The following is a 26,093-nucleotide window of genomic DNA, read 5'->3' as shown; positions in this document are numbered from 1 at the left end:
AGGCTATGTTAACCAGTGTGATGAAAATGTGTCAAACGGTCTATAAAACCAGTGTATGGTGCCCCATGATTGCATTAATGTACACAGCTATGATTTAATGAAAAAAAAAAAAAGAAAAGAAAGAAAGACACTGAATCCTAAGTACCACTGTTCAGTTAGTGAAAAATCTTTCCTCTCTGAGTCCTTCCCCTTAGATTCTATCAGCTGGAATATTCTCGGGGTTGGCATCAGTCTTCATATACACTGTAGGCATCATACAAATGCCGGCTGGAATAGTCTCGATCTCCAACACATATCTCTGGTTTCAAAATTATATTCCAGATTACTTACAAAATCCTGTGAATACAAGGTACAGTATATGACGCTCTCTGCTACTGAACTAATATACATAAATCTCTCTGCATTACTCACATTTCTTGCAATGTCTTGAAACTGTTTCTCCATTGGGTGCAATGACAAGGCAAAAAGAAGTATTTTTTCTTCCAAATCCCCTGACATTTTAACTGCCCGCCCAATCTTGTTTTTCTCATTATCTGCATCAACCATTCCAAGATTCAATCCTTCTTTCCTATAAAATTCTTAAAGAATAAAACAAAAAAGAAAACATTTTTGAAATAGTTGCCAAGGGGGAAAAAATCCTAACTTATTTCTAGGAGGTTTAATGTACCCGTGGGGAGGAGGTCAGAGTGGGTAGGGTAGGGGTGGAGCCCAGGATGGAACAGTTCAGGTCATGTTATGCTACATCGGGTGGAAGTCTTTGAAGAGGGACCAGGAGGTTTGCGGCCCTGAAACTCGAAGCTGGAGAGGCTTACCAGGCATTCCAAAGCCACCTGGGCCCCAGCACAACCCAAGCTCTCAGAACGCCACTGCCTGCTGAGCTGGCCGGCTGCACTGCAGCCCCCTCCTTCAGCTCACTGCCGCTCTCTCCAGCAAAAAGCTGGGCAGGAGCAGCACTGATGTCTTCAGCCAGAAAAACTTCCCTTGGCTTCTATTGAGGGCATCAGTATCTCCATCAGTTTCCCTTATTTCCCAACATAGATGAGTAATTGGTGCTTCAGTGACAAGGCTGCCAAAGAGCCTAGAGTCTAGAGAATTCGCTGGGCCCTCAAATCCAAGCTGGCTCAAGCCCCTCAGGTTGGCCTGGCCTCTGAGTCCAGTCTTACGCACTGACTGATCGAGGGCCAGTGATCCACATGGGAAGGGAGCTCCCCAGGTGGAGTTAAGTTTTCCCTCCGAGATCTTGCTACTGTTAGGCTGACTAGCCAGCTTAAATGCTAGAGATCTTTCCCCTGGCCCAGCCTGGAGTCCCACACCCTGTTTCTGTCCTTCAGATCACTGCTGTCTGTGACTGTTATTACAGAAGTCTCCTCAGCAAGAGCATGAGGCCTCCAGCCCTTTAATCTCTCCTCCACATAAAGCATGGTGCTAGCACGTGGGAGATACTGGAGCTGTCAAATCATGACAGACCATGCTGTTGTATCCTCCCCTAAAACCTCAATCCAATTTCAGAAAGAACACACTGTTTCTTGTAGCTGATCATGGGTTGCTGAGCATCCAGAAGATGGTAAAGTCATTTACTTACTTCCTCTAGGTATGGACTTTCAGTAAGGATGGCCTCGCTGTAGTCAGTGCGGAGTGAAACTCTGTATACGAACAAGTTCCTGCATCCTTCGTCTCCCTTTCACCATCTGCCTTGCACACACCCACCTATCCTGTCACCAGCATCCCAAGACTTCAGAGCCACGAGGCCTCTGAAGCCTGCTTATCATTCTGGGAGAGCTGCATGAATTTTCAAGTCAAGCCCTCCTTAGAAAATCAAACCTCTCTTCTGCTAATATTATAACCTTCCACAGCATAACTTTGGAATGTTATTATGCTTTAAAAACCTTTTCCTACCAAGGATGAGGAAGAGGTGGAGCAAAGTGAGTGGAGACAGAGAGTTCCGTTACCGACAGGCAAATTAATCCCTCTCAGAGACCACTTATGGGACCAGAAAGGCCTGGAAGAGTGAATGGGCTTCCCTAAAGGCACCAGGCACCAGTGGCCATCAGGCCAGCTGCTCTGAAAGGCCTGGTGTTGTGCAGCTGGCGCTGAGCCCACACAAGGCAGGAACTGGACTGCACTCTGCTCTCTCACTCAGTATTAAGGTAGGAGGCAATTCATAGGCAGCAGTTGAACTCCACTGGGTCCACTGAATACCTTGTCTAACCCATATGTTTTCCCCTTCCTTACAAAGCTGTTTCCTCAGTGGGTTCAGGGAGGAAACCCCTGAGTAAACAGAGAATGTGTTGTTGGCCCGAGGTTTCTCTGAGGCGTACCTCAGGGACGCAACCCCAGGTAGGCCCACTTCCAGTTCTCTTGCCAGCTTCCATCCAGGCACAACTGTTGTTTTCACGAAGTAGTTTCTTCCAACACATTTGCCTCAGCCTCTGAAGGAAAAGCTTATGTCTCCAAACAGCAAGACAGAGGAAATCTCTGAGGCAGATGTCTACCCAGGGCACTGAAGCCCTCTGCCCTTCTTTGCCCTAAAGCCCTCCCCAGTGACAGAACAATGGCTCCAATCATGCCAGGGAACTCCACAGGCTTCTAGGTTGGCTCGTTTCCAGCATCTGTATTGTTTAGGGCCTCATCCTGTAGGAGGGTTATGTGGTGAGCAAGAAGTAGTTGACATAAGAGTTATCCCCATTTTACAGATTAGAGAAGCTAAGGCTCAGAGGCCACATAGCTAAGAATTGATAGAACCAGAAGTCTAGCCCATGTTTATCTAATTTGAAATCCCATATCTTTTTATTCCCTTTTTTAAAAATTCTTTGATACAGAATTATTTATTTAAAGTATAGGAATTTTTTAATTTTTTTTTTTGTTGTTGTTGCAGTTTGGCTGGGGCTGGGATCGAACCCACCACCCTCCGTATATGGGGCCGGTGCCCTACTCACTGAGCCACAGGTGCTGCCCACCCCCCCCCTTTTTTTTTTAATTTTCTAAGCTAATCAAGCATGGTTGTGGGGGAGACGATGTTTGAGACGGTGTCTTGTGCTTTGTTGCTTGGGGCTAGAGTGCAGTGGTGTAATCACAGCCTCAAGCTCTTGGGCTCAGTCCATCCTCCTGCCTCAGCCTCCTGAACAGCTAGGACTACAGGCACCTAGCACCATGCCTAGCTAATGATTCTATTTTTTGTATAGATGGGATCTCACTCAGGCTGGTCTCAAGCTCCTAGCCTCAAGTGATCCTCCTGCCTTGGCCTCCCAAAGTGCTAGGATTATAGGCATGAGCCATCACACCCATCCTGAAATCCCTCTCTATCTGCCATGAGCTATTTGGACACATGGGGCCAGTACCACAGAGCCAGCTTATCATCTGGATAGGAATGGCCATCACAGTACTGCCAAACCCAAAGACTGACTCAAAAAATAAGTGGACTGCATCTCTGGAAGAGATCTAAGGAAAGTTTTGGCAGTGTCAGATGACCCTGTTCTTTGCCACAATTACTCTTATTGTTTTGGGTTCAGAAACCCAAGAAATAGTAGACAATCTCCACCACTTATTGGTACAATCTTGAGCAATTTACCTAATCCCTTCATGCCTCAATCTGTAAAATGAAAATAACAATGGCCCCCCACCACATAGGGTTGGTTGTGAGAATTAAGTGAGTTTATACTACATGCAAACACCCCCAAACAGTGCCTGGCACATGGTAAGCACTGTATATTGCTGATGAGACCATCGTCATCATCGCCATCACCTCGGTCTGACCCCTCCCCGGCATCTCTCCAGGCATAATCAAGCCCTCTTGCCCACTGCTCCCAGACTTTAATGACACCTTCATTATATCCTTATCACTGTGTATCTGTGCCCTGAATGTGAGCAGGAAGTGTGACTTTCCATCTCCGTATCTCCAGTGCCTGTGCAGCACCTTGCACATAGTAGGTATGCAATAAATGTGTGTTAAATGAATGCAAAATGGTGCTTAATTCCAAAAACAGGGCTTTCAAAAAAGTCACAAAGGGTATCTAATCCTTACAGGATTTAAAATGTCTCCGCAGCTTGCCCCTTAGAGATCAGAAGTAAACATAACAATATGTGATAATGAAACTTAAAGGGCTTTAAACTGTGAAGTGTTCGACACATGTAAGAGATTTCCACTGTGGCGGTCATCGTATCAAATAGTAGTAACAAGCCCCATCTGAGGCACTGACTTAGCGACCCTCTCCTGCTTCTGCTTCAGTATCTGAAGACTCAGGAAGAGACAGTTCCTAAGAAGTATGCCCATGAATGCTGCTGTTTTCAATAAAAACATTTCCAAGGAATCACTAACGCATGAAATATTTTAAAATGAGCTTTTCAAAGATAGACTCCAAAAATTGGTTCGTGAACTATTAGTTGAGCACCGACTGTGTGCCAGGCACTGGATCTCCAGACGTGAGTAAAGACATGGTGCCTGCCCTTGGGGACTCTGCTGTCTAGGAGGGAAACAGACACAGGAACCAATAATCTGATGATTCGCGTATAATACGGGGAGAGATAAGGAGTTCAGACTGCAGAGGAGGGGCCCACTTTGGAGGTTTGAAGATTTTAAAATGGCAGCAGAGATCAGCCTAGGACAAAGGTTGCATTTTGAGGTTCTTTTCTCGACAGCTGTGGTTCAGAGATACCAAGGACCCCAAAGCACATTGCTGTACCCCTAAGAGCGCACAGCTACCGCTAATGCAAGCCATACTCAGAGGCCTGCAGGAGGAAGCCCTCCTCGTGGGCAGGCCCGGCACTGCTGCTGGGGCGGGGCTCTCCTTCCCAGAGCACATGTCATTTTTGCTCCAACAAAGCCAGCGCTGTCCCCAACTGCCACAGGCTTCCCAGCAGCCCACAAGGCCTCCCCACTGGGACTATAAATAATAACTGAAAGTCTTCCGCCTCACCTTGAAAGTGCTCACCAGCACTGGTGCCCTGGGGCAGGAGCATCATCCGGTGTTCCCTATGATTCCTCCCTTCAAGCCCAGGCCTGTGCGTCTGCTGGTCATCAGGGATGTGCTTCTTTCTGGCTTTCCAGGGGAGGGCTACACTCTTTGTACTTAGATAATTATTTTTAAATAAATGAGGTGCCATGGCAAGTGAAATAATAGTGCCTGTTTGTGGGTGATAACCTTTTGTTCATCGTGTGCAGCTGGGTACACCAGACTAGGGAGAAACACGACAGGATGAATAACGAGAGCCCTGGGTTGAAGGCCACGATTCACCTCCCTTCTAAGGGAAAGAATCTTACAGCTTGTATGGCAGCTGTGCTGTGTTTTCCTCTAGGTGGGACTTTTTGGAAGTAGCTCTTGTGTTTAATTCCTAAATGAATTAATGCCGCTCATCCTCTCTCTGGCTCCTCAGTTCTCCACTAATTTCCACAAGAACCTTCCCCTTCTGCTTTGGAGGCCTGAGGGGCTGTGCAAGACCCCTTCCTCATCCTTGCCAGCACCTGGGATGCAGGTCACAGGAAGGAACTCCGGGAAGAGGCTGGGGAGGAGGGGGAGGAAGGCTTGGCAAATCCCCCTGGCACTGGGCCAAGCACACTAGATACAGAAAGAAATAAACTGCTTTTGTAAACCTAGAAGTGCCTAAAAAGAAATTCTGCAGCCTGGAGGTGCTCACTGAAGTGGAACAGGCAGAGGAAGGAAATAATACCAGGAGGCAGTAGCTGATAAAATGTAGCCCTGTGGAAGAGTCACCAGATCTGCCCAATGGAAAAAGTGATAACTTCTTTAAAAAAAAGGAAAAAAAGACAAAAAATAGAATCATTCTACAATTTGGAACATTTGGCCAGCACAGGTATTAAGCGATTTTTGTAAATAATGGTATTTAGGAATAATAATAACACATTGGGCTCTCTCTTATTATACTATATATTTGCTACAAAAAGTTTTAAAACTACAGAAAACTATAATGAGGGCATGGTGGCTCACACCTGTAATCTTAGCACCCTGGGAGGCTGAGGCAGGTGGAGTGCTGGAGCTCAGGAGTTCCAGACTAGCCTGAGTAAGAGCAAGACCCTGTCTCTACTAAGAATAGAAAAAATTAGCCAGGCATTGTGGCGGGTGATTATAGTCCCTGATACTCAGCAGGCTGAGGCAGGACTCTCCTGGAATCCAGGAGTTTGAGGTTGCTGTGAACTATGATGCCACAGCACTCCAGCCTGGGGCAGCAGAGTAAGACTCTGTCTCAAAAAAAAAAAGAAAAGTATAATGAAAAAAATCAAAATCACCAATAATCTGGCCACCCCCAAATAGCCATCGTTAACATTTAGTGTAGCAACTCTTCATTCTTTTGAACTCTATCACCTAAGATTTTTGTACAAAAATCATATAATATTGTTGATTACAGTTACATATTCATTTATTCACAAATATTTGCTGATTACCTACCTTGTGTTGGTGATACAGCAGTGAAACAGAAAGACAGATTCCCTGTCCCCACGGGGCTGCATTCCTCACAAGGACATAAAGGATAAATAAATAAACGTGAATATATGTTATGTGCCAGGCAGCGCCAATGCTACAGAGAAACAGAGGGGGGTAAAAGGAAGTACAGGTGGCAGCAGGTGGGGTGAGGGGCGGTTACTACTTTTATATGGAATAGCCAGGGGCCATCTCACCGATAGGGTGAGATTCCACCAGAGCCTGAAGAGGGGGAGGAAGCCACCACGCAGTTTCTCAGGCAGCGTCCAGGCGGAGAGGACCAGCAAGAGCAAGGTTCCCGTGCCTGGACAGCCAGAAGAACATTCAGGAGTCCAGGGTGGCCAGAGTGGGATGAGTACAGGGCAACGTGGCAGGAAACAGAGTTGGTAGAGGAACTCAGATCACAGAAGATCACAGAAGGCCTGTAGGCTTTGTCTCACGTACTGTTTTATTGTCACCATTTCCCTGGTTTGTCACATTTCCTTCAAAAACATTATTTTTTAATAGCAGCATAAAATTCCACTCTGTGGACCAACTCAAGTGTATTCAAACAACAGCATTGTTGATTTTTTTCTGGTTATTTTTCTTTATCATTAATAGCACGATGCCTAACACATAAATCTTTGGGAAATTCGTGGCTATGTCTATCCAATAAATTCCTAGAAGTGTAATTGTTTGGTCAAAGAATATAAATATTTTTAAGGTTTTGGATGCACATTGCCAACCTTTCCCGGAAAGGATCTGATAAATTATAACTATGTGTAAGAATTTTCATTTCACCAGTGGCTATGACAATTTTAAAAAAATCTTTGGCAATTTGATAAATAAAGACCTACATTACATTGTTATTTTAGTTATTATTTACTCAATCACTGCCGAAGTTGGAGTTTTCCATATATTTATTAGCTATTGCAAATTGGCTTAGTCCATTTTTTATGGAAGAGTTTTTCTTATTAAAGAGCTATTTATACATAAAGACTGCTTATTTATTTGTTATTTTTTCCTCAGTTGTTAATTATCTTTTAGGTTTACTAATAGGGTTTACTTAAATTTTTAAATTATTAGGTAGTCCATTGATATTTCTTTATTTCTCACACCTGGAATCCTAGCATTCTGGGAGGCTGAGGTGGAAGGATTGCTTGGGCTCAGGAGTTGGACACCAGCCTGAGCAAGAAAGGGACTCCGTCTCTACTAAACAGAAAAATTAGCCAGGTGTGGTGGTGCCTATAGTCCCAGGTACTAGGGAGGCTGGGACAAGAGCATCACTTGAGCTTGGGAGTTTGAGGTTGCTGTGATCTATGCTGATGCCATGGCGACAGAGTAAAACTCTGTTAAAAACACACACGCACACACACACAAAAAACAGCTTCCTTGAAAAAAAAAATCAGTCCTATTGTTTAAGAAGTAAATGTGTAACTTGGTTTTTTACACTTAGTCAAAAATTATCCTATGGTCATTGATTGAACAGTGTAATCTTTTCCTACTAACTTAAAGCACACATTTATCATGTATAAAATTTTCACGCATGTGTGTACACAATTACCAGATTTTCTATCTTAGAGCCATTAATTTGTAAGTCTTGTTTTTTAAATCACACTATTTACATATTATATAGCATTATGATAATTTTGATGTTTGGTAGACAGCTCCCTATACATGGTCCCACACTTGGGAAAAAAATCATATGTGTTTTATTATACTACTGCTATAACAGAAAGTTCTAACAATACAGTGGAGTAGAGAACAAAGTTTATTTCTCTCTTGTGTAATGGTCAGAGATGAGCATACCAGTCTGGTCTGGCATACCAGTCTGGTCTCTGATGTCAGTCAGGGATCCAGGTTCCTTCCAGGTTACCGCTCTACCATCCCCTAGACTATGTCTACAGGGTCAAAGTCATTTGCAACATTGCCTCTATGCCAATGCTGCCAGCAGTGCAAATGGCACCCACAGTCTTCAGGTCTAGGCCTGGGAATGACATACAATGCTCAGATTCCCCTAGAAAGAACCTGATCATACTGCCACACCTAACTGCAAGAGGGATGGGGAAATATAGTTAAATCATGTGCCCAGGAAGAAGAAGAGAACAGATTTGGTAGGCAACTACCAATACTGATTGTGGTGTGCTCCTCACATAGAAAACGTCACAAGAGGGCCAATCATTTAAGGAGGGGTATGTCCAACCACACAGTTCCATAAATTCTGTAGCACCATTTCTCCCCCTTCACATCACTGTCACTCTTAAGGTTGGGATGCCACACTATAGTGTATTGACCGATGGCTTTCCTCTTGGAAGTAGATGGGAGATTCATAATGACCCAACCCAACCAATGAAAACATGCCACTGATCTTTGCACTTGAAGACAATGCTACTTCCGGTACTGTGCTCACATAATTGCAGGCTATGGTTTTTAGCACCAACACTGACACATTTATTCAAAATAAATCCTTTCTATCTGTATGTCACCAGACGGGGCTCTCTCCCACTGTGCCTACTTAGGTACTCACATCAGAGCTACATTATATAAAATCAGCTTGTGGTGGGAATGGCAAGTTGTTTGTTGATCTCTCCAATAAGAGGATCATTAACTTGGTACCGGCCACCCAGAATAAAACTACACATCTCCCACCTTCCTTAGCAGCCACATGACTAGTCTGGCTAATGGGGAATGAGCAGAAGGGCCATGATACTTTTGAGGTGTGCCTTTAATGGAAGGAGCACGCCCTTCCCTTCCTCCTGTTCCCTCTCTTTCTGCTTAGAGCATGGATGTAATGGAGGCGCTTGTGGATAAAGCAACACCTCAGGCATGCGGAGCAGCAGAGTAGAAGGAACCTAGTCTCTGACAACTCTAGAGGGCCAAGCCACATACTGCTTTGGACTTAGATGTGAAAGAGAAATAAACCTCCATCTTGCAGAAGCTGGGTCTCTGTGACAGCAGCTGAGCCCAGACCGGAATTAATGCAGAATTTCAGGAATACATTCTGGGCACCTGCCAAGACGGCAGAGGCAGCTATTTGGGCATCTCGTCTTGGCTGTCCTGCTCACAGTTGTGCTGCAACAGCCTCTGCACGCAGCATGGAGAAATTCCTCCCTGGTCCCTCCCAAAATCTGCTTCCTCATTCCCCACATGCGTGTGGGGCACCTGCCCTGTGCCCGGCCGGGGATCCAGGCTGTGGGGACCTAACAATGAATAAGGCTTTTTTGTGTGAAGGAGACTGGTCAAGTTAAGTTTATAAGCATGAGTTGGTAAGCACAGAGAGAGCTAAGAAATTCTGCTGCAGGAGCTCTTATCAAGCTAGAGACCTGTAGCCACATCTCTCTGGGTCTGTAAAGAGATACACAATCTCCCAGCTCTGTGAGAGCTGAAGATGGTTCTGGAATGGAACTCCTAAGGTTTTTTTTTGTTTGTTTGTTTTTTGTTTTTATTGCATCTTGCTCAATTGCCTTTCATATAAAAGTCTATAAAGTTCAGAAATCCTGCCAGAACACAGCAATATAGACTTTGCATTAATGTTTTTAAAAACAGTGAAAGCAAGAATGATTTTTAACTGACTCCAGCAAGTTTCTCACCTGCAATCCCTGTACCCTGTGGCTGTCACCCACCTGGTCACCATTATGACTCTCACCTGGATGGCAGGTCCAGCCTGTACCAATCCAGCTTCATCTCCTGCAGCCTCTCACCCTACCTTGCTCCCACCAAACTCAGCTTCTGGCCATACACTAAACATGCCTATGCCTTCCAGCTTGTGTGCTTTTGTTCAAACTCTTCCTTACCCCAGAAAACCCTTTACCCAGGCTGCCCGATAGAACCTCAGACATCATTAGAACTTTCCAAATGCCCCGAGCAGAATGTTCTTATATAAAAACCCTGAACCCCGTAGCTCTTTCCTCTCTCTCATAATACCTAAGAGGCTCTGCCTTACCCGACCCGACTATAAACTCCCTGGATCAGAGGTTGTGCTCACCGTGTCTTACTCACTTTGGCGTGCCCTTCAGCACTTATCAGACAGAGCTTTGCATATGGGAGGCACTTAATAAATATTTGTGAGATTGATTAGGATTATTTATCTCTGTCATGGACACAATAAAAGGGCGCAACAGGAAGAGCCAGGACATGGAGATGACTTGCTTACCTTGGCTTGTAGCATTGGTTTCCCACAAGTAAAACTGGGATAGTAATGATAGTTCCTGCTTCACAGAAGGCTGGGGAAGAAGACTGTGTATTTAAAATGTCAGCCCTTCGTACAACCTATCACTCACTAACTAGCTGTGTGACTAGCTTGATGAAGTGTCTTAAGCTCTCTAGGCTTCATTCATCTGGAGGGGAGGGGAGAGAACAGTTGGCAATTCATATAAAAAAATTTATATAACTTTTAACTTTAATGAGAATCAACTCCAGACAGATAAAAGACCCAAACATGAAAAGGAAAACTTCATATTCTTGGAAGAAAACATTTAAATAGTCTCTATGAGCTCAGTAGGCTAAGTTGCTATAACTCAGAGACCTCAAACATTCAGTCTGCCTCGCCCAGTTCAGCCCAAGTTCGGGCCAGCAGGTGCAGGTAGCAGCAGACGCAGACCTCCAGCAGCTCCACCCACTTCAGTGTGAGGTTTCCCAGGTCCTCTGGGTTTGCCATTCCAGACCACAGCAGGGTAGAGTAGACATCTGGAAACAAATTTTCTCTGAAGCACGTGTGGTAGACCCTGCACACATTACTTCCGGACATACTCCATGGCCGTAACTGGACACACTTTACTACAAAAGAAAGGAGTGTATTTTAGTGGATACCAGTAGTCTGCTGTTTGAACAACATTTCCTTGGTTGCTATAAAGGAAAAAACTGATCAATTGCATTAGCTTTAAAATTTTATTTAACAAAGACAACAAAAAACTAAAAAAGACAAGCATCAGACAGGCCAAAAATGTTGGCAACATATATAATTGACAAAAAATAGTATGCATAATTTGTGAAGAATTCTTTCAAAATAATAAGAGAAATACTATAATAGAAAAACAATCAACGCTCAGAAGAAGAAATGCAAATAGCCAATAAACATGTGAAAATACATACTCAGCCTCACAGTGGTCAAGGAAAAGGAAAAAGCCATAAGTAAATGCCATTTCACGTCCATCAGCTTTGCATAAAATGTTTAATTTGACAATACTAGGATGGAGAGCAATGAAACTCCATCACTACTGGTGTAGTAGTATAAAAGAGTATAAACATTTTGGAGAATAATTTGACAGGATTGAGTAAAGCTGAACATGCACACATCACATGTGTCTATTCATTCTACTCTTAGTTCCATACCCTGGAAAAACTCTTGAACCTGGTATAAGAACACTCATAATAATATTGTGTGTAATTGTAAAAAAATATATAAGCAACCTGCATGGCCATCAACTGCAGAATGTATGAACAAATTATGATTCGTTAACACAGTGGAATACCATACTACCGATGTTCCTCAACTTACAATGAGTTTACATCTTGATAAACACATCATTAAGTTGCAAATATCATAAGTCACAGTGTGCTTTCAATTTTACGAGGGGGTTATCTAGATGGAACCTCACAAGTTGAAGAGCATATCAAATGCATATCACTTTCATACCATCCAAAAGTCAAAAAATCCTACCTCGAACCATTGTAAGTCACAGACCATCTGTATAGTCATTAAAATAAAAGAATTAGAGGTATGTAGATTAGCATGAATGGATCTTGCAAATATAACTCTGAATAAAAAGAGCAGATTCCAAAAGAATCCTATAGCATCACGCCATACAGAAAGTTTTAAAATATGCCAAACGACATTATGTTATTTAGAGATACTGAAATTTGTAACGTCAACATACATGAATACATGAAAGGATAAACACAAATGGAGAACATTAGTTTCCTGTGGGAAGTGGGATGGGGGAGGGGAGAAGCAATCATAATGGGTGCATAGAGGATGCCGATTGAATTGACAATACTTTATTTCTTGAACTTGATTGTAGGTTCATAGGTATCTATTGTATTAATTTCATCCTTCTTATATGGCTGAAAATATTTCATAATACATTTTAAACATTCTTTTAGGAAAAACAGTTTGGGGTGGTACCCGTAGCTCAGTGGGAAGGGCCCCGGCCGCATACTGAGGCTGGAGGGTTCAAATTCAGCCTAGGCCAGCTAAAACAACAATGACAACTGCAACAAAAAAATAGTCAGGCGTTGTGGTGGGTGCCTGTAGTCCCAGCTACTTGGGAGGCTGAGGCAAGAGAATCCCTTAAGCCCAATAGTTTGAGGTTGCTGTGAGCTGTGATGCCATGGCACTCTACCCAGGGTGACAACTTGAGACTGTGTCTCAGAAAAAAAAAAAAAAAAGAAAAACAATTTGGTTTTTTTTTTTTCAATCTTGTCATGCAATTATTTTTTTTTTATTAAATCATAGCTGTGTACATTGATATGATCATGGGGCATCATTCACTAGCTTCACAGAAGGAAAAACAGTTTGAATAAAGAAAATGTGTTATACGGAAATATAATGGAATATTATTCAGCCATAAGAAAAAAGAAATCCTACCATTGGTGATAGCATGGGTGAACCTGGAAAGCATTATGCCAAGTGAAATAAGTGAAACAGAAAAAGACAAACACTGCATGATCTCATTTATACCAGTATATCTAATCTTAACAAGTCAAACTCATAAAAGCAGTGGGTAGGAGAAATGGGGAAATGCAGACCATTTAAAGGTACAAACTCCCAGTTATAAGACCAATGTGTACTGGGATGTTATGCACAGCATGGTGACCACAGTTAATACTGTACTGTACGCTTGCGATTTGCTAAGAGAGTAGCTCTTAAACGTTATCACCACACCCACACACAAACGTAACTGATAACTATGTGAAGTGATAAGATACATTAACTGACTTGATTGCAGTAATTATTTCACAACATACACGTATATCAAATATTCACATTGTATACCTTTATACACAATTTTATTTGTCAATTATACCTCAGTGAAACTGGAAGAAAAAGAAAGATAGGGCTTTGTAGTAGTCAGCCCCTAGGACGGTCCCGCGGTCCTGGCCTGGGCTCACACTATGTGCAGTCCCCTCCCACATGGCATCAGGGCTGCCCACAGAACACTGCAGGAGTGTGTGACTTCCAATACCACATCATTAAAGAGATTGCAGCTTCTGCCTTGCCCTCTGCTTCACCTGCTCTAGGGAAAACCATCTGCCATGCTGGGGGACACACACAGCTCTGCAAAGAGGTGCGCGTAGAAAGGAGCTGAAACTTCCCATCAACAGCCCACACCAACTGGCCAGCCCTAGAAGTGAGCCCCCTGGACATCAGAGCCCCTAGTTCCAGTCAAGCCTTCAGATGACTGCAACCACTTGAGAGACCCCCAGCCAGGACTCTCCCGCTGAGTTGCTCTGAATTCCTGACCTACAGAAACCATGGGAGAAAAAAACTGATTATTGCTGTCTTGAGCTACTGAGATTTGAAGTGATCTATTACGTAGCCATAGATAACTGGTGTGCGGTTGTGTTGGGTGATCACCAAGTTCCTTCCTGTCGTAGCATTTTAGCCTTCTAGGCTTCCTCCTACTCCTTACTTCATTCATTCACTCACTCCGTCATTCAACCCTCATGTACAAAAAAGTCCAAAACTTTAGGATTATTTCTGACTTCCTTTGGGATGCCAATCCCAGGAAGGAAATAATCCAAGGATCCTGCTCTTAAAAAAGATCCTCCACCCTCAATTTAATGTCATTGCAAAACAGTCTCTAGGGAGAGAGGGTCTTGTGCCTTTAAGGTGGGATTCATGTATTCATAAGTATAGAATCTGGAGTTTTATTTAATGTAAAGCAGTAAAAATTTGGGACCTATGTTTAAGCATATAATGTTATACCCTGAAAAGATTTCTCCTACCTGTCAAAATGTTATCAGCTGCTAAATTTTTGCCAGACCCACCCGCCAACCTCACTCCCTCTCCCTCTGAACTGTACCAGCTACTTCTACTTGTCTGCCAAATCGATAGGATCTAAAAATCTCAAAGATAGACCTATAGGCAAATACACTTAAGAATCAGCCTAGCAGCAAACACACATCCCACAAAAGCATAATAAGAATAAAAAATTATTATTTTTATTATTTTTTAAAGCTGTTGCTGTTTTAGAACTTAGTTTTTAATGGGTAAGACATTAACATATTGCCAAATGCTCAAAGTCTCAAAAAAGCATAGCCAGAGAAAAGTCTTCTTCCCCCATTGATGTGTCCACCAAAACCTTGTCCAAGAACGTTTTATCCACAATCATGAAAAACAAAAATTTCCAAAGGCTTCCTGAGCATGTGAACTGTGGGTGAACTAGAGTCCATACCAGTTCACACACCTGCCAGTGTGCCCGCCCATGAAGTGCATTTCCAGGGATGAATCCTAATGTGGTGCTATTGGGAAAGATGCATGGATTCTTGGGCTTGTAAAAAAGTTCCATTGCGAGGTGGTTACCTGTGGCTCAAAGGAGTAGGGCGCTGGCCCTGTATACTGGAGGTGGTGGGTTCAAACCCGGCCCCAGCCAAAAACTGCAAAGAAAAAAAAAAAAAGAAAGTTTCATTGCTGGCATTTCTCAACTTCTCAGTTTTCTCTCTTTCCTTCCTTACTATTCCTTTAAGACTTGGCATTTATCATGTGTGATGCAAAGTCATTGTCTTGGGAGGAGAAGTCATTGAAAGCAGGAGAGAGTTTATAATTGGGGTTTCATTGACAGACGCTAGCTAACATAATCAAGGACATTATTGGAAGGAAACTAAAGTAACACATGGGATGGAAGGAAGAGCTGAATGACTGGACCCTGGGCAGTCCTGGGGATCTTGCTAGCAAGTGACCACAGGCACTCTCTTTACACAATTCCAACATGTTTCTCCCCATGGGCATTTCTCTGTTAGATTCAAATCCCTGGCAAAAAAGAATCCAGTGGCCTGCCTGGAGCCATCTGCCCAACACTGGGTGTGGGTGAGGAAGGGATCGGAGACTTGAGACAGTACTGTGGCTGGCAGCCCCATCAAAATGCAATGACTGGAGAAAAGTCAGTTTCCAAAAGAAAGAATACTAGGGTGGCAAAATAAGAGGTGTTCACTGTCCAGCCTCATAAGCTTGACTTGAGGCTCAAATGAGACCATGTACCTATGATCCCAATTTAAATCCCTATAAAATGTGAAGTTCTTACTCACCACTCTTTGTTGAAGTTGGAGTTGAGCAAGAGCCTCTCCTTCTGACACTTGTGTTCCCACAAGGCCTGGAGGGAGCTCCTGTCAACCTGCTTGTCAGCTGTGGCAAACTTGACAGCACCAGTCCCTGCAGATCCAGGGCTCTGAGCTCCAGAGTCACAGCTGTTGGTCAGGAAAGAAACCTGCAAACCAACCCCAGCACCCAGCAGTGAATGCTGTTTACACTGCAAATCTTAGAACAAATACCATTATGCAACTGCTCGGCCATTATGGGAGCTGTGTCTCCAAATGACCTTTGGTGTCTCCCTGTTTTTGAGGTTCCCACTTTATGAAGCACCCTGATCTGCATGCTGATGTGGCTCTCAACCTCGGCCGCAGGTCAGTAGCACCTGTCTCTGCTGCCACGTCAAGCAAAAATGAATGTGCTCCCGAGGGAATTACAGATATCTATATCTATCTATCTATCTATCTATCTATCTATCTATCTATCTATCTATCTATCTATCTCCCTCTCTCTCCCTCTCCCCCAAAACTTGATTTGGCTGTTGGCTTTGTTTCTTCTAGATTAGTGGTTCTCAACCTTCCTAATGCTGTGGCCCTTTAATACAGTTCCTGTGGGTCACAACTGTCAGGTTGAGAACCACTGATCTAGATCATAAACAGAACTTTAATGACTAGAGATGACAAGGAACCAGCATTGGAGAAAAGTGGGAGAGTAAGAAATGGCAGCTTCTTCAGAAAGCAAAACATGTGTTTGAATACCCCCATGAACCATCTCTTGTTCTTTATCATGGACGTGAACCCTGGAAATTGTGGACAACATGAAGAAAGATAACCAGATGAAGATGCTCATTGCCACCTGGAAGTTCACAGGTGTGTTCCACTGGTAACCTCCCCAGTGGGACCTGTTCAGTCACCACGTCTCCTCCTCCGTGCCCTGGAGTAGGATTTGTCTTTGTTCCCTGTTTCTGAAATGGTAATGAAGACTTTCCTTGTCTTCTCTGAAAGCTGCCATGTTGTCATGGGAGACAAATGCTTCGGTGTCAGTAATCCTTAGATAAAAGGTGCATTACACATGTGAAAGAATTATCTTTGATTTGGTCTCTCGGGAATACAGTGACGATTAATTAGTTAATCTCAGTAAAGTGCTATAATTGGTAGGAGGAATTATCAAAACCCTGGGGAAGGAGTAGCTCTGAGTTTAGTCACTTAGCAGTGTTCTGCTGTTAATAGCAGCTGAGGTAGCTGTCCTATTCTGTTAGATGTCACAGACTGGCAGGGTTTCCACCAACATCCCCAGCCATACATGGCCCACCAGGGGTGAAAGGCAAAAATAACTTCAGGTAAGCAGAGGTGGGCAGGGGATATCAACCCTACAAAAACCACTCAGGACCTGAATCAACCTCAGATTCTGTTCTTGCCATCAGCCCCCATCTGGATACCTGAGGACGTCTACGTGACATGGAGGTGGAGAGAAAGGATTCCCACACAGCTACTGGGTGGGTGCTGCCCCCGAAGAGCAGGGGATGCTGGCTGGAAGGATCCCCATGCCCACCCTGGGTCCTGCAGCAGGCAGACCTCAAACTCTCCATCTCCATGTCCTCAATTGTAAAATTAAAAGAGTAAAAGGGCGAGCAAGATGTTTGGTATTGCAGGAAGATGTGGTAACAGTAAACACTTACACAGCACTCACCATACAGCAGCCTCCGCCGTGTCTTTGCTCACTCAGTCATCACCACAGCCCATAGGGATGGGAGGGCATTTTCTCCTCCTTACAGGGCTAGTAAAGGTTGAGTTTGAACCCACGTGGCTCACACTTCAAGCCACCGCATCTTGCTGCCTGCATAAGTATAAAACCTCTTCACGAACCTCTCTATTCATGAAGAATTGGGTAGGGAGTATTTTTTTTTTTTTTTTTTTTTTTTGGCCAGGGCTGGGTTTGAACCCACCACCTCCGGCATATGGGACCAGCGCCCTACTCCTTGAGCCACAGGCGCCACCCATGGTAGGGAGTATTTTTAAAGTGCCAAGTGAAATTCTTTGAGGCCCTCCACAATTTAAGCCCGGGCTCATGGAAATAAGTAGCTCTGTTATTCTTTCAGGTATCTGAAGTACCACAGGATGCAAAAATAAAGAGAGTGAGAGTGCAACAGCTTTCTCCTCTGAGCTTTTAACAATCTTAAAGAGAGTCACATGTGAGCTGTTCAATCTAGAGTGTATCCTTAAACTAAAAGAGTTGTTTAGACAACGCTGCTTTTGGCAGTCTCTTAGCAAAACTGGCCAATTACGTGAACCCAAAATGTCAAGCTTATCTGGTTTGCAAAAACCATTTGGAGACTTAAGTGCACTGATTTGGGTAATTTTACAAGGAAATCTTAAGATGAAATCTAAGCATGAGAATTTTTATCTACTCTTATCTGGCTCCCCCTCCTAATGTATCAATCAGTCAATGAACTGTTGACATTTGCTTGGTGCGCTGGATGGATAACGAAGACCAAGACTGTGCCATATGTGGCGATTTCTCATTTCAGTGCCTGATTTTTACTTGCTCTCCTTTTCTCAATTCAGTTTGCTTCTAAAACAAACAACAAATTGAATAAGCAAACTTTTACTGAGGTGATTTTTTTTTTCACTTCATAATTTACTCATTAGGAACTATACAGCTCAGATTCCTCACTTGGAAAGCCTGTCTGGGGAGGGGCCTGAGATCCTACATTTCTATAAATTTCCAGGTAATACAGATGCTGCTGGGCCCTTAATACACTTATCAGACGTTAATTGTGTTAGCTCTTATGCCACAGTGAATAGACAAGAACAGATGACAGGAGAAGCAGTTCCTGGCAGTGGCTTTGGTGACAAACCCACCTGACCAAGAGTCTAAGGAGGTCGTGCCTTAGTGACTTTAAGGGCTTTGTTGGGCAAGTACTTCCAACTTATAAAAAGGGGTGGGGAATAACTGTCACCTGAAATTTTACAGTAAGAAAATTATTCTTTCATCTTCTTAAAGAGGTAGGTACCGATTTATTCCAAGATTTGGCAAAGAATTAAGGGCACTTGGGGATGTTTTAGACATAGGGAGGTGGAAATGCGGAGGGACCAAGGATATCTAGAGGGGACTCACAGCCTTTCCCAAATTTCCTGCATTTTGGAGGCTTCCCTGATACAGAAGAGAGACTAAGTTTAGAGCCAGGGAGATTGCAGAAAGCTTCTGAGAAAAAGGAAAAAGCAGCAGCAAGAGAACCCCAGGGAGGATAATTTAAGCGTAGCACTTAAGAGCACAGGCTCTGGACACACATTGGCTGGATCCAGATCCTGCCTCAACTACCTGCCAAGTACACATCTTGCAGAGGCTAGCTGTTTAACCACTTTGTGCCCTTCCTCCTCACTGGTCAACAGTGATGTAAGAAACTGGTAGTATCTACTCTAATATCCACTCTCATTTTCTTCCTTTTAATAGGATTCAGATATTGACCTGTGTTACACTGTTGCTAGGAAACAGTAAGAACATATTTCCCAGCTTCCCTTGCAGCTAGGTATGAAGTTATAACTTATAAATTCTGACCAATAAAATGTAGGCAGAAGTATGTTGGGATATCTAGGAATTAAAAAAAGATAGTCCTTTTATCCTCTTTCTGCTTCCTCTTGCTTGAAACAGCAGTGTGATAACTGGAGCTCATGCATCTACCTAATACCATGAAGTGACCTTGAAACCGCACGCCACAGATGGTGAGGCAGTGAGATAAACATCTTGATGACCATGCAGCCATCATATCAACAGTTTTGTGTTTCACATGGGAGAAAAATTAACTCCCATCTTATTTAAGCCGCTAGTGTTAGGGCACGTCTGTGAGCAGGTGCACCGAATACTACCTGAGACATGGGTATGACATGACAGAACCACTTCAGTCTATTTTTGTGAGAAATAAATGAGCAAAGGCATGTAAAACTCTCATCGCCCTGCCAAACATGTGGTAAGTCTCAACATTATTAATTATTGAGTGATTGAGAGGATTAAAGTTTAGGATGATAGCTTTGTGAGCTAAAAGGAACCATAGTCACCACATTTGAAAGATGAGATGACTGAGGCCTAGAGAGGGGAAGGGACTTGAACAGGGCACCTGGTGTGGTATAAGCAGCCCAGGCCTCTTCACAGGAGCATCTTCAAAGCTGGAGCATGGAGAGTGATCAACACAAGAGGACCCCTGAAGTCAAGAAGTGACCCCTAAATAACAGGACATTTTCCCACATAAACACTCTGAGGGGGACCAAACATTTAATTCTGAGATTTCCAATGCAAACAAAATCCCTCTAAATGTGATTATTTACTTATCTCTTGGGAAACAGAGAGGGAGGAGGAGGGAACAAATGAGGAGATCAGGTTTTGCTTCATAACTGATCGTGCAGTATTTGCATCTGGAAGCCTGCCAGTCAGTCAGCCACCACACTGCTGTAGATAGAGGCCTGGGAAACTGGGAATGAAGGAAGCCAGCTTCTCCAGGCTTTCCCCTGGTTGGTTTCCACTCAGAACACAGGAATGAATACTTCTGGACCCTCTGAAGGGTCCCCATAGGAGCTGCCTGCCTGTGATTGGTCCCTTACCTTGTCAACTGCAACTGGACAGAATCACTTCCCTGCCTTAGAACTAAACAAGTGTCAGTTATTTCTCTGATTAAGACTTCTAAGGGGAAGGGCTTAGACTAGATTACTTGACTTGTAACAATACCACAGATGGAGGAGTCACCTGGATAAGTTGAGGGGTCACCACCTCTCCTCTGCTCAGCACAGTAGTGTCCACTCCGACTTCCACACATGCCAGGAAAATGCTGGCTCCAGTAGCTCAGCGAAGTTCCATGACAAGTCACCGGGGAAGCTTCTCAGGCAGGGTAGCAAGTGGGCTTCAATCCATGTGCCGCCCACTCAGATGGTTCTGGTTGCCTGGAAAGCAGTGTTGAGAAGGATTCTGAAGTTTAGGAGTAGGTAGTGTTCTGCAGCGTATTAACAATGTCTGCAAGGGCCAGGCGAGAGTGGAATCACGAGTCCACAAATTTGTCATCTTTAGCCTGGATACATGTACCTTAGAAGAGTAAAAGCTGGGTTAAACCATCAGCATCAGCCTAGACCCAAATAGTCTTATATGGAATTTTGTAGCACCAGACTGTGGCTTGCGAACATTTTCCTACTCCCTTCTCACAGATATTGCTTACAGAAAAAGTAAATTTTCAATTATATTCATTTTTACCACTTGGCACTCAAAAACATTTAATCTGTAGAATCCACTGAATGAGGCATTACTAGATGTTTACTGTGAACAATTAAAATATAAAATGCATACAATTTTACTCTTTGGTTCAAGAGCCAGTGCTGCAGTGTGGTAGATTCCTCTTCTCTGGAAATCCCTACTCTCCAACTTCAAGGGTGGGCCCCCAGCAGGCAAGTTACTCATCCACAAGATCCTGTCCCCTGGTCTTGTTACTTGGGGACTGAGATAGATATCTCAGAGACAGAGATATCTGAGATAGATATCTGCCTCAAATTGAGCCACTCTGATTCATTATCCTGGGAACATAAAACTTGACCTGGAAGTTGCAGAGGTTGGATGTAGAATCTTGTAACAGCCAAGAGCTAGAGCAAGTATCTCAAACTCAGCAGTCTACAGGAGTCCGCTGGGTGAACAGGCCATGTGTGATAAAAAAAAATAATAATAATAAAAGGGCCACTGTAATAATAAATGGCAACTAACACTTATTTGGGACAGGTGATATAACGTGGTGGGGACTATGCCCAATTGGAGAGACATATCCAGTCTATAGGAGAAGCTTCTACTCAGCTCCAGCCAATTATTCTATAAAGGAAAGGACTCCAGTGTTGCCTCAGTTTGATTTCTTTCTTTCTTTTTTTTTTTTAAAGAAATAGATCTGCACTTTTATGTGAAGGTCTTCTGATTTTTATTTTTCTTTTGAGCAACCTCAAACTCTTGGGTTCAAGTGATTCTCTTGCCTCAGCCTCTCTAGTAGCTGGGAAAATGCTTGGCTGGTTTCTCTATTCTTAGTAGAGATAGGGTGTCACTCTTGCTCAGGCTGGTCTCAAACTCCTGAGCTCAAGCAAACCACCAGTCTCAGCCTCCCAGAATGATAGGATTATGGGAGTAAGCCACCATGCAGAGCTAGTCTTCTAACTTTTAAAAAATGTCAACAAATTTTAAAACTATACAGGTGAAATAAATCATGTCTTTGATAAAACAGTGCCCAAGAGCCAATGATTTACAATCTATGCTTTTAAGAGACAGTATCTGTATCAGTCAGGATCCTATCATGAAATAAATCTCTTGCTCAAAAAGGAGGGTTTTGTAAAGGAACAATTTACAGAAGTGTAATGCTGGTCTGGGATTACAGTAAGGCAATTGCAGGGGCAAAATTTTAAAGTTGCATCAAAAATCTCAGTAATCAAGATAATATTTTAATGCGATAATTTTTAAAAACCAAAATCAATGCAAAAACATCTATGATAAACAAAATGTTGACACTGTAAGTAAAGACAGGACCAATATTACTGATACTTCCTCTTGCCTCAAACTCCAACATGACCCAACACAGAACTAGTAAAAGCAGAGCTGTTGCCACATTTAGAGCCAAAGGGATGAAAGGCAGGAGTGGTCTAGACTTGGGAGGAGAGTTGTTTCAAGAATGCCACCTGTAGATGACTCATGACTGCTGGTCAAAGGACTTGACCAGCCCAAGGCATTACCCGAGGTAGGAGGATGAACAGGCTGACCTCACTCCTCTTTCTCCGTGTGATGTCCTGACAAGATAAACCATCACCTAAACACAACCAGAAGTCAAAGGGAAGAGGAGCTCATTCCTATAGTCCATAGAAGCACAAGCAGATGAGAAGGATAGAGAGTGGAGCTGGAGGGACCAAGGGAAGAAACCTGACAAAGGTTCAAAACTCCTATTCTGGTGTCCAGTCTCCCTGACACCTGGGAATCTAGTGAGATTTCAGTGAGATTTCCCACTGTCCTCCCAATATACTTCTCTTTCTGCTTAAGCTAACTGGAGTAAATTTCTAATACTTGCCACTCTAAGAACCTCACCTAACACACACATCCTGCATGACAGTGACTGACCTGTGGACCAGTCACACCCTAGGAGAATTCCATCAGTATTCGCCAGGTCCCACCTGTACCAGCTCACAAATGCATCAGGGGGCCCCAGCAATATTTAGTGACTTGAGTGATACAGCATTTATTAACTAATACCAATCCATTGAAAAAAGTGAGTACTTATGGCTAATTATCAATAATAAGATAATAAAGCTGGGTCCCCCCCACAAAAAAAAAAATGCTTTAATGTATTATAATGATCCTGCCCAAAATTCAGTTATTGAATTACTGTCTCACCTACAATTCTATGGATTTTCCTTTTGGGAAAACACCATTAAATTTATTCTATGTAGAATAGAATAGAACTTTAACAAAGATACTTATGTAATATTTTTTAGATAGTTAATAAGTAGGAGATAATGTGAGAAAGGCAGCAAATTTACTTTGATTACTAAAAAAAAAAAACAGGCAAAGGCAACCTTGTAAGAACAAAATTTACCCTGAAAGTGAATTTCACCAAAAGCCTAGCTTGGACGCTGTTGCAGTCTGAATTACATCCCCCCATAATTCGTATGTCGGAGACCTAACATCTAGTACCTCAAAATACAATCTCTATTGGACATAGAATCTTTAAGAGTGGGCCCAAATCCAATATGACTGCTGTCCTTATAAGAAAACAAATTTGCACGCCATCACATCCAGAAGGAAGATGATTCCCTACAAGCCAGGGAAAAGGGCCTGAAATAGATCCTCCTCTTGTGTCCCTTTCATGACATCTTGAACTTGAACATCTACCCTCCATAAGTGTGAAAAACTGTGAGAAAATAAGCTTCTATTTATTATTTAACCCATTTAGTCTGTGGTACTTTGTTATTGAAGCCCTAGCAAACTAATACAGATGCCACAACAACAATAACAGCAAATGCTTGTTGAAAGTTTGTTAAATGCTAGAAACAGCTTTAAATACTTAACATGCATTAACCCATTTAGTATTCATAACTTGTAAAAGAGGAGCACAATATTTATCATCTCCATTTCATAGATGGGAACACTGAGGCATCAAGAGGGTTAGTAACTTGCCTAATGCCACGTAAGAGATAAGCAGGAAGATTTGGATGACAAATCTCAATCTGAATCCAAACTCCAAACCTGAAACCTGGGCTTGTAACCACTATGCCCTACTGCCTCTTGGGTGTAGAATTTTTCAACAGAGGATTTTTTTCCCACTCCCACCCCCTAAGCTGTTACCAGCCAGACAAAATGGAAAATCTGGTTTACATGGGTGCATTTATACTCAAGTATCCAAGCCCCTTTGATGAATCTGATACCCTCAGAACCATTGAAAAAAATTGGCCATTTAAAAAATTATTATAAGACATAAGTGATTGAACCAACCTTATCCCTCAGCATAGGCATGCAGTTGAGTCTAACATAATTTATGGAGTTATACCATCAAATGTAACATTTTTGGTATAAATTAGTTTAAATATAACAAGTATTAATAAATTATTAAATATAAAATTATATTTAATATAATCAAATATAACAAATTTGGTATAAATCATCCTGGGAACCATTTCTGGATAAGTAGCAGGACTGCAGTAGCCTGATGTGTTTCCATAAATGCCTACAGAGAGTGATGCTGGTACCCTAGGCTACTGCAGTCCTGCCCCTTATCCAGAAATGGTTCCCAGGATGATTAAGGGTCATGAAGCTCCAGCACAGACTTTGAAACCCCTTTCCTAATCCTTGCCAGCATTAATATCCACCTCACCACCACCACTTGGCACAAATCCCAAAGGGGTTAGGGGTGGGGCAAAAACAGTACCTGCTTCATAAGGGCATGGTGAGAATTTAATGAGCCTGGCATGTAGTGGGCACACAGTAAATGTTAGTCCTTTTTCACTTTGTAGCATAGGCTTGCTCAAGGCAGATAAAACTGTTGGTTATAGACTTGTATTTTATTAAATTAAAGCTCCTGTCGTGACTTTTGCAGAGTTAATGACAAATGAGCCTTGTGTGTGTGCAGACTGGGAAGGTACAGGCTCTGCCCTGTCTGTGCAGGCAGCGTGCAGAAGAGAGCAGGGTGCTCAGCGGGGCCGCCTTCACCTCAGCAGCTGCCAAGAAGGGAAAGGAACTCATGACTGTAAAAACACCCCTCAAAATAGGCATTTAAAAATGATGATCCTGTCTCATCCCCAGTCCTATTTCAGCCAGACTCCCCTATTCATTCAAAGCGCTGATTTCCAGCTGTTATAAAATAAAGGAGTCGTGATTTATTTTGCAGGGCACTGTGCCACTACAGCCCAGCGCATGAGTCAATATCCTGGTTTTCCTCTTTGCACAAAAGAATTTGGACAAAACAAAGCTGAGAAGAACAGGGCCACAGGTTTCTATACCCTATTGACCAACATATAGGTGATAAAGGCAAAACAGAGACTGGCTGTCCAAAGCTTCAGGAGCCATGAGAAGTAGTGTTGCCAAGGTGAGGATTTTGAACCAGACTGGAGAAGGTGCTTGCTAGCAAGGACAGAATACCCACAGCACATTTCCTGAAAGGGGAGAGAGAAACTCAGAGGGAATTCACCACCAATTGGTAGGATTTCCATGTTTTGTCTGAAAAATGTATTTCTAGCCTGCCTTATGTTGGAAAATGGTGTTCAGCACTCTGAACTCTGAACACAGTAGACTTATCACATCCTGACTGTCAGAGACAATTTAAAATCAGATGAGAGGGAAGGAAGGAAAGTGCAGAGTCGTGATTGTTGTTCATTCCAAGCCTGATGAAAAGCATTTGATAATGGTCTATTTATAGAGACATATGGGATGGTCATTAGAAACAGCCCCCCAGTGACTGAGCTGTTGTGAGAGCCGCTGGCCAGTGTGCGAAAATTGTCCAGCCTCTTAGTATTTCGGATTACATCACCAACAAGAATGAGTAAAACCAACAGAATTTCGTATTGGAGGGGAAAGGGCACATTTAATTTGGAATGGCAATTACTCCCCTTTTATTTTAAAATGAAACTACATTGTTAGGAAACACACCTATTTATTTATTCCTAATTCATGTTGCTTACCGAGGATCGCTAGGTGTTCTGATTTCTGAGCCAATACTGTATTTGAACCAAAACTCAGGTTTTGCTAACAGAAAGCCAGCTCCAGGCAGGTCTGTTCCCAACCGAGAACTCACCTCTGTGCCCCTGAAGGCATTTGCTCTGTATCTTTGTTATAGAAATAATGAGAGTTATTTATTAGCAAGTGAGGAAAGTTCTGGAATAAAATTGGTAGGCTGTGGCTGCTATTCAGTCATAAATGGTTAGTTCTTTAGAAACTGGGAC

Source organism: Nycticebus coucang, chromosome 7 (genome assembly GCF_027406575.1).
Source record: "Nycticebus coucang isolate mNycCou1 chromosome 7, mNycCou1.pri, whole genome shotgun sequence".
In the NCBI taxonomy this organism is placed as follows: domain Eukaryota; kingdom Metazoa; phylum Chordata; class Mammalia; order Primates; family Lorisidae; genus Nycticebus; species Nycticebus coucang.
The sequence above is the reverse complement of the archived record's forward strand: the minus strand, read 5'-3'. Positions refer to the sequence as shown.